Below are 7,453 nucleotides of genomic sequence, written 5' to 3'. Positions count from 1 at the left end.
TTAGGACCCACTTCGGCATGAGGGCCTGAGTAACCGTAAAACCATTGTCGCGGGCTATTAACCAGCATGTGTTGTAAATAAAGGGCCCAAATGGTGCTCATTAGCGGTCTCTCCCAGGCCGGCCATCGGACAGCGCAAAAACCCTCTGTTCTTGCCAGGAGACAAACAAAACCTGCAGAGGATTTTTTTTTTTAAACATCTTTTCTACACAGATCTGCTTTAATACATCCTGAAAGCCAGGCCCAGACCGCGTGATGTATGCGGTGGCTGTGAAATGGAATTCCTCACAGGCGAGTCACCCGGACCACCAAATTGAATGGCAGCTCGCTAGAGGCCGTGAAAATCCCTTTTGACTTTGCTTAAGTTCTTACTGTAGCGATGATGTCCCTAAGAGGCTGCGGGGGCACTTTCACCCTTTGCTTTGGCAGAGAACATTTCGGCTTCTTTCTTTTTTTTTCATATTATAACACCGGACTTTCTTTAAGCTGCGTAAATTGTTAGTTAAACCCCTCACCCCCGCCACAAGGCCAGACGGTGCTCCTCTCTATTTGAAATGCACAGGCTGGACTCATGATGTCAAATTTGGCTTTCACTGGTCAGCGTACTTTCAAGGGGTCCTTATTTTATTTTATTTATTTATTATTTTTGGGGATCTTGGCTCCATGACTCAATGACTACATCTGTGGAAGTTTTGTAGAACCTTTGACTGCATAGAATCGTTAGCTCCACATAAGTCTACTTACTTTTTTTTAACTGACTACACTTGCTTTGTTTACAGTCTTAACAGTCTTATTAACAGTGCTGACAACGCACCCTGAGAAATAATCAATGGCGTTTAATTATTAAAGTGGTAACATTATTTGAGGGGAAAAATCCCATATTTGATACTTTATTTTGATGGCACTTCATAAGAACTGGCACTTCAGGGTGCAGGGTGAGAGGCAAGCTAACAGGATGGGTGTGGTTTACCAAATGCAAGACTGTAAAAATTAGTCTTAAGTCTTGATTTAAACATTTCTACAGAAGTAGAAGCCCTGATTTGTGCAGGTAGGGCGTTCCAGAGTACCGGGGCCCGGAGTGAAAATGCTCTGGAGCCTGCAGAGTTCTTTTTAACTCTTGGTATCAATAAAAGACCAGCATGTTGTGAGCTTAAGGCTCAAGATGGTACATAATGTACCACTAAGTCAGTGAGATAATGACATGCTAGGCTGTGTAGTATTTAATAGGGCTTGTATTTATTTTTATTTTTATTTATTTTTCAACCTGTGCAGTCAGCATGCTGGGCATACAACACAGAGTATTTGTATGCCATTGCACCCAGGACAGAGTCAGTCTGCAAGTGGAGTTCAAGTTCTCAACCTGCAATGCACTCTTTATTAATTCTTAAGTCATCAAGAACTGCTGCAATAACTCTGTCCTGTGAATGACCTGTAGAATGACAAGATCACAGTTACTGGTTATAGAGAACCACCACCAACCCCCCCCTTTGGAGAACTATTTTTCATGTTTGGGTCTATAAACAACAGATCACTACTCCAAGAGGGGGAGAACCACCACGGGTGAGACAATTAAACATTGAACCAAACCACATTTACACTAAAACATAAACATTGGACAACAACATCTATTGAAAAACAGTTAATTAGGTCCAGGAAAACTAGAACTACAATTGGGCATGTGGCCTCTTCCTGTCATAGTTATGGCAGTAAATGAGGGAGGAAAGGAGAGGGATTCAATCAGGAGGGTGCTGGGGTGCATTCGAAGCAGGTGTGTGCCAAATGTGTTGAGGATTGAAAAGAGACATGTCTAATTAACTCTGTCAAATGCTTTTTCGCCATCTAAAGAAGCAAAAACAGTATTTAAGTTGTTCCTTTGAGATATGCTGATCAGACTGAATAAATGACACATATTGCTGGATGAGGGTTTGCCTTTGACAAAGCCTGTTTGGTCTGGGTGAATTATAAATGGAATTACTTTTTCTATTCTGTTGGTTAGGGTTTTATTAATAATCTTAATGTCGCAATTAATAACGCTTATGGGTCTATAACTGGAGGTGAGGGTTGGGTCCTTATTGTGTTTGAGCAAAACCAAAGTGAAAGTGGTATTCATGTGCAGAGGCATGGTGGAGGTTGACTTAATCTCTGCAACCATTCTGATGAATAATGGGGATATAAGTGGCCAGAAGTGTTTCTAGAATTCCACTGGGTAGCCATCTGATCCAGGTGATGTATTGTTGGGCTTAGAGAAAAGAGCCTTCCTGAGTTCTTATAGAGTAAGTGGTTGATCTAATATGGTAGCCTGCTCTGTCAAAAGAAAAGGTTAAATTCTTTATCTGTCAAAAGTGAGGCTTGAGACCACCACCTGCTGGGAGTGAAAGAAAGAAGAAACAGTCTTTATTTGTCACACAACACTACAACACATGCTTGCATACACATACGCACATGCTTTGGATGGTGGCCGGTGAAATGGTTCCTCTGCATTTAACCCATCCTGGCTTGTCCTTCCTCCGGGGCCACAGCCAGGAGCAGTGGGCAGCATACGTGGACGCGCCCGGGGACCAGGTGATGAGTGTCCATCGCTGGTCAGACGATGATGTGTGCATGTTTTAGGTGGGGGTCCTTACTGACGTGGAGGAAACCCCATGTGAGCACGGGGAGAACATGCAAACTCCACACAGAAAGGCTCCTATTTGGGAGATAACCCGCCGGAGCACGGTACCAACAGCGCCCCAGGCGGGAATCCAACCCAGAACCTTCTTGCTGTGAGGCAGCAGTGCAATGTGTCAACCGGAACACCGTGCCACTGTGTTGCGGTTGGTTTCATTTATGATGTTGAAACTAATCGGCCCATGATAATATGTGTATTCTCTAGAATGTGGGTTATTTGATCGCCAACAATCGCCAAGAGCAAGCTCACTCATATATTGTTTTATAGTGTGGAGCGCCAGGATTTGGGATTATTTCTGGTTTGAGAACGGTCTTAACTTGGATCCAGTACTGTGTTGAAGTCTCCTCCCAATATGATAATTGAGTCAGAGAATTCTTAGATTTTTGAAAATATATTGTGAAAGAAATTTGGGTGGTTCTCATTGGGACCATACATATTAGCTATGGTTAATTTGATGTTACCTAAAATTCCATTTATCATTATGTAACGCCCTCCTGGGTCTGATATTGTGGTTTTATTTTGATATGGGATACTTTTATTGATCAGTATAGAAACGTCTATTTTTTTGAGTTGTATGATGCAGAAAACAGCTGATTAACCCATTTTGCTTTGAGTTTGAGGTGAGTTTCTTGCAGTGGACAGAAGATGGGGTTCATCCTGGTGAGGTAACTTAGGATTTTGCTACATTTAGCAGGTGAGCCCAAGCCTCTCACATTCCAACTAACAAACAAAATGGGTGTCATTGAAGTTAGCAAGAGGGTGATAGCTCAGTGCATCCAAGGCAATAGCTATACTACCGTTCCCATGCTTTCCCATAGATAAATCTGGGATTTCCTCCTTTAGATTCCTTTTTATTGTTCTAGTATTGCAGGAAGTTTGTAGGGATACATATCTCCACAAACAAATGACAAATAGACAAAGATAAACATAAAACATTGCAGAGTTAGACATACATATAGTGAGAAATGGAATAGAGCGAGAGTGATGGGAGAAGTAGGGAGGGAGGGATTAGGGAGTTGAGATGATGAGAGAAGTATGTCATGATCTCCGCCTTCTTCTACTTTCCCCTCCCTCTCCTTACCTGTCCCATTAGCCCAACTCTATTCACCTGCGCACACAGCTGTTCCAGATCTGCAATCTAACCACTATATATGCCTCTCTCACCAGTCACCCATTGCCAGATTGTCTTCGATGCCTAACCACACCCGTTACAGTACAATCTGGCCGGGCAACAATGGACCCAGCACACAACCCCGAGTTGCTGGTACGCCTGGGAAGGGTGGAGTCACAGCTCCAACACCAGGAGGCTGTCCGAGCCTCCACCTCAGCGGACGTTCGGCTACCAGCGGCTAGCCAGGAGCAAGGGCTCACCACGCTAGCTGCCCAGGTCCAGCAGCTCGCCATCGCTCTTGGTCAGTTCATCCCGCCGCCTGCTTCCCTGGACCCACCTGCACCAGCCCAGCCTGGGTACTCCCTGGACGGTTGTAGTCCATTCATTACGAACCGTTCCATCCTCTTCGCTCTGCAGCCCCACACCTTCGCCTCCGAGGAAGCCAGGGTGGCGTTCATCGTAAATCACCTGACGAGCCGCGCTCGGCTATGGGGAACGGCCGAGTGGGAACAACGCACACCAGCCTGCTCCTCCTTCCACGCCTTCGCCGCCGAGCTCCGCAAGGTGTTCGGGGTGACATCACGAGGTCCCGATGCTGCTGGTGGTCTCCTGGGTCTCAGTCAAGGGTCCCGCTCCGTGGTCGATTACGCGATCGACTTCCGCACCAAGGCTCGACTGAGCGAGTGGAACCCGGCAGCCCAGATTGACGCGTTCCTGATGGGATTAGCAGAGTACGTGAAGGATGAGCTAGTTTTCCACGACCTGCCCACCTCTCTCGATGGCATCATTGAGCTTGCTTCCCGTATTGAGCGACGCATCCAGGCCCGGCAGCGAGAGAGGCGTCAGAGGCAAGTGGAGCGCCGCCCAGCAACCCGTCTTCCAGGTTCCTCCGGGCCGCCAGCTCTTCCAGCCCGTCAACCAACGAGTGAGGCCTCTCCCATGCGGGTTGGCCGGTCCAGCCTCACCCCAGAGGAGAAAGAAAGACGCCGGGTGGGGAACCTTTGCCTCTACTGCGGTCTAGCTGGACACTACATTTCCGGGTGTCCGGTAAAAGGGCCGGGCTCACCAGTGAGGGAGGAGGTCCAGGTGAGCCACACCTCCAAATCCCCCTCCAACCTACGCCCCCTCTGCCAGACTCGGCTGCTCCTGCCCCAAGGCTCACATTCCCTCGCCATACTTATTGACTCTGGTTCCGATGTTAACATCATCGACGATAACCTAGCACGGCAGCTGGGCGTTGGTCGCGTTCTCCTGCCTTCTCCGGTACCTGCCACTACCCTGGATGGCCGCCTCCTGGGGACAGTCACCCATCAGACAGTGCCCATCCGCATGCTCCTGTCCGGCAACCACCTCGAGACGATACAGTTCTGCATCCTGCACTCACCTCGTCACCCTCTCCTCCTGGGGTGACTGGACCACAGGGGCTATTCTGGGATGGAGTCCTGCGTGCCATCAGGTCTGCCTGAAGCAAGCCACCGCACCTCAGCCACCCAACAGCTCCAGCTCCGCACCCGACATGTTGGGGGTCCCCGCCGAGTACCTCGACTTCAGTGAGGTCTTCAGCAAGGCCAAGGCAACATCCCTTTCCCCGCACAGGCCGTACGATATCGCCATCAACCTCCAGCCCGGCTCCACCCCTCCCAGAGGCCGCCTGTACTCCCTGTCCGCCCCGGAGAGAGAGGCCATGGACACCTATATTAATGATGCCCTGGCGGCGGGCATCATCCGTCCCTCCTCATCCCTGGCGGGGGCGGGCTTCTTCTTCGTGGAGAAGAAGGACAAGTCGCTTCGCCCCTGTATTGACTATTGCGGTCTCAACGACATTACGGTCAAGAATCGCTATCCCCTGCCCCTCATCTCTTCAGCCTTCGAACTCCTGGAGGGGGCCACGGTGTTCACCAAGCTCGACCTACGCAACGCCTACCATCTGGTCCGGGTTCGAGAGGGGGACGAATGGAAGACGGCGTTCAACACTCCCTCCGGTCACTACGAATATCTGGTGATGCCCTTTGGTCTCACCAACGCCCCCGCCATCTTCCAGGCCCTGGTCAATGACGTGCTCAACAAATTCGTCTTCGTGTACCTCGACGACATCCTGATTTTCTCCCGATCCCAAGCTGAGCACTTCCACCACGTCCAGACGGTCCTGCAGTGCCTCCTGGAGAACTCACTCTTTGTGAAGGCGGAGAGGTGTGAGTTTCATGTCCCGTCCGTCTCCTTCCTGGGGTACGTCGTAGGGAGGGGGACCATCCAGATGGACTCCACTAAGGTCTCTGCCGTCACCACCTGGCCCGCCCCGGAAACCCGCAAACAACTCCAGCGCTTCCTCGGTTTGCCAACTTCTATCGGAGGTTCATCCGAGGCTACAGCACGGTCCGCCGCCACCAACGATGCCTTCCTGGCCTTGAAGGCACGGTTCACTTCAGCCCCAATTCTGGTATTGCCTGACCCCGAACGGCAGTTCGTGGTTGAAGTGGACGCCTCTGACGTGGGAGTCGGAGCTGTTCTGTCCCAGAGAACCGTCTCCTACCAGAAGCTTCATCCCTGCGCCTTCTTCTCCAGGCGTTTAACCCCGGACGTGAGGAACTACGACATCGGGAATAGGGAGCTCTCGCCGTTAAATTGGCCCTGGAGAAGTGGCGACACTGGCTAGAGGGAACCCAGCTGCCGTTCCTGGTGTGGACCGACCACAAGAACCTTGAGTATATCCAGTCCGCCAGGAGACTGAACTCCCGTCAGGCCCGTTGGGCGTTCTTCCTAACAAGGTTCAATTTCCCCCTCTCCTATCGGCTGGGCTCAGGCAATATCAAACCTGACGCCCTGTCTCGGCAGGTCCAGGAGGAGGAGGAAGACGCTGCTGACCCTGACACCATTCTACCGTCCTCCCGTCTAGTTGCCACACTCACCTGGGAGGTGGAAGAGAAGGTCAGAGCCGCCGCCCAGGACCAACCTGGATCCAGCGCATGTCCGCCCGACCGTCTGTTCGTCCTGCCTGACCTCCGAGGTTCTCCAGTGGGCCCACAACTCCCGACTCACCTGCCACCTGGGGATCCAGCGGACAATGGAGGTCGTCCAGCGTCGCTTTTGGTGGCCCTCCCTGGGTGAGGACGTCCGAGGGTTCGTCAATGCCTGCCCCACCTGTAACCAGCACAAACCCTCTCTTCTTGCTCCTGCTGGTCTCCTACACCCACTGCCGGTTCCTCATCGCCCCTGGTCTCACATCTCCGTGGACTTCGTTACCGGTCTGCCACCGTCTAGCGCCAACACTACCATCCTGACCGTGGTGGACCGGTTCAGCAAGATGGCTCACGGGAGCCTCTACCGAAGCTCCCGTCGGCCAAGGGCACCGCCAAGCTATTATTGTACCACGTCGTCCGCCTCCACGGCATCCCGGTAGATGTTGTATCCGACCGGGGTCCCCAGTTCACCTCTGTCTTCTGGAGGGAGTTCTGTGCGCTCCTGGGGGCCACCGTCAGCCTCTCTTCAGGGTACCACCCCCAGTCCAACGGCCAAACGGAGCAGAAGAACAAGGAGATGGAGACGGCCCTTCGCTGCATGACATCACACCACCCGTCGTCCTGGTCCGAGCAGCTTTTGTGGGTGGAATATGCCCACAACACCCTGACCAGTTCGGACACAGGCCTCTCCCCCTTCCAGTGCGCCTACGGCTTCCAA

This window comes from Zeus faber (genome assembly GCF_960531495.2).
Source record: "Zeus faber genome assembly, chromosome: 7".
Taxonomy (NCBI): Eukaryota; Metazoa; Chordata; class Actinopteri; order Zeiformes; family Zeidae; genus Zeus; species Zeus faber.
This window is presented reverse-complemented; position numbering follows the sequence as displayed.